Consider the following 1,365-nt stretch of genomic DNA (forward strand, 5'->3'; position numbering starts at 1 on the left):
CTTGAATTAGAAATTTCCTCTTGCGTTTGCACAAACCGATATCTGCATTTCATCAACTGCAATACTCAATTAAGATCGTTCTTAAATTAAACGCTTTTATTGATCTTCTTGCGTACACAGCATTCCTTTCAAGAAAGTCGGTCGAGGGCAGACTAAATAAACGTGGATTTACATGGATACATATTCATATGTAGTTTATCCTTCATTAATGTAATTCCCATCATTTAATGTGGTATTTTTGCTTGCCTGATATTGCTTATAATGCATTCAGTGGGTTAGATGGTTATGGCAAAAGGTTGCACACATTTGGCTTATATCCACTGGAGACTGAAAGAATAACAGACTTGATTGAAACATATAAAACTCTGAAGGACCTTGACAGGGTAGATATGGAGAAATGTTTCTACTTTGAGAAAATCTAGAACTAGGGGTCATTGTTTAAACATCAGATCTCACCCATTTAAAACTGAAATTTGGCAATTTTTTTTATTCCACTAAGAGAATTGTGAGTTTTGGAACTCTCTCTCTGGAAGAAAAATCCTGGAATATTTTGAAAGGCAGATTCTTCTTAAAAGCAAGGGGGTGAAAATTACCAGGGGTAATCAGGGAATGTGGATTTGCGGTGGCAATCAGATCAGTGATGGTCTTATTAAAAGATGGAGCAGGCTGCTCACTTCGGCAGCACATATACTAAAATTGGAATGATACAGAGAAGATTAGCATGGCCCCTGCGCAAGGATGACACGCAACTTCGTGATTTTCCTGCTCCTCGGATGCTGCCTGACCTGCTGTGCTTTTCCAGCACCACTCTGGTTTCCAGCATCTGCGGTCCTTGTTTTTACCTTAAGAGGCTGAATGGCCTACTCCTGATTCAATGGATGGTACATGTGTTTAGTCAATCCACAGCCCCTAAAGGGAATCAGAAGTCAGCATCAGGAGAGCCATGATGTCCAAACCAATATTGTCGCTTCTTAATTATGTTGTAGAATGTTGATGTACTGGCTGATTTAATTGCCTTTTTCAATTCACTTTTCTATTTCCACATTCAAGTGTTTATTAATTTTTGCGTAAAAGTCAATATTTCCCATTTTGTGAGGGTGATATTTATGCCCTCCCCCATTGTTAGTTTAGAGGCAGGGAATGATTTAAACAGGCAGGAGGGTGCTGGGTGTGGGGATCCCACCATCTTCCCACTTGCATCCTGATTCCATCTGGAATGGGAAGGCCCACAAACAGCCTTCCTAGCCACCCTCCCTACTACCACTCCCACTCCCCTATAACCTGCCAACCAAAGCCCTTCCGTGAGCAATCAATGCCCATTTAATGGCTTAGCCCTGCTGCTGCCTGTATTAAACCAGTAACAAG

At 41.1% G+C, this 1,365-nt stretch overlaps 1 non-coding gene across 1 annotated transcript; it reads left to right on the top strand.

The window, feature by feature from the left end:
- Positions 1-666: 666 nt before the first annotated feature.
- LOC132818461 (U6 spliceosomal RNA) lies at positions 667-770 on the top strand. Its single transcript, XR_009644996.1, has one exon. It is a non-coding gene; the product is annotated as a U6 spliceosomal RNA (small nuclear RNA).
- Positions 771-1,365: the final 595 nt, after the last annotated feature.

Source organism: Hemiscyllium ocellatum, chromosome 8, assembly GCF_020745735.1.
Source record: "Hemiscyllium ocellatum isolate sHemOce1 chromosome 8, sHemOce1.pat.X.cur, whole genome shotgun sequence".
Lineage (NCBI taxonomy): Eukaryota > Metazoa > Chordata > Chondrichthyes > Orectolobiformes > Hemiscylliidae > Hemiscyllium > Hemiscyllium ocellatum.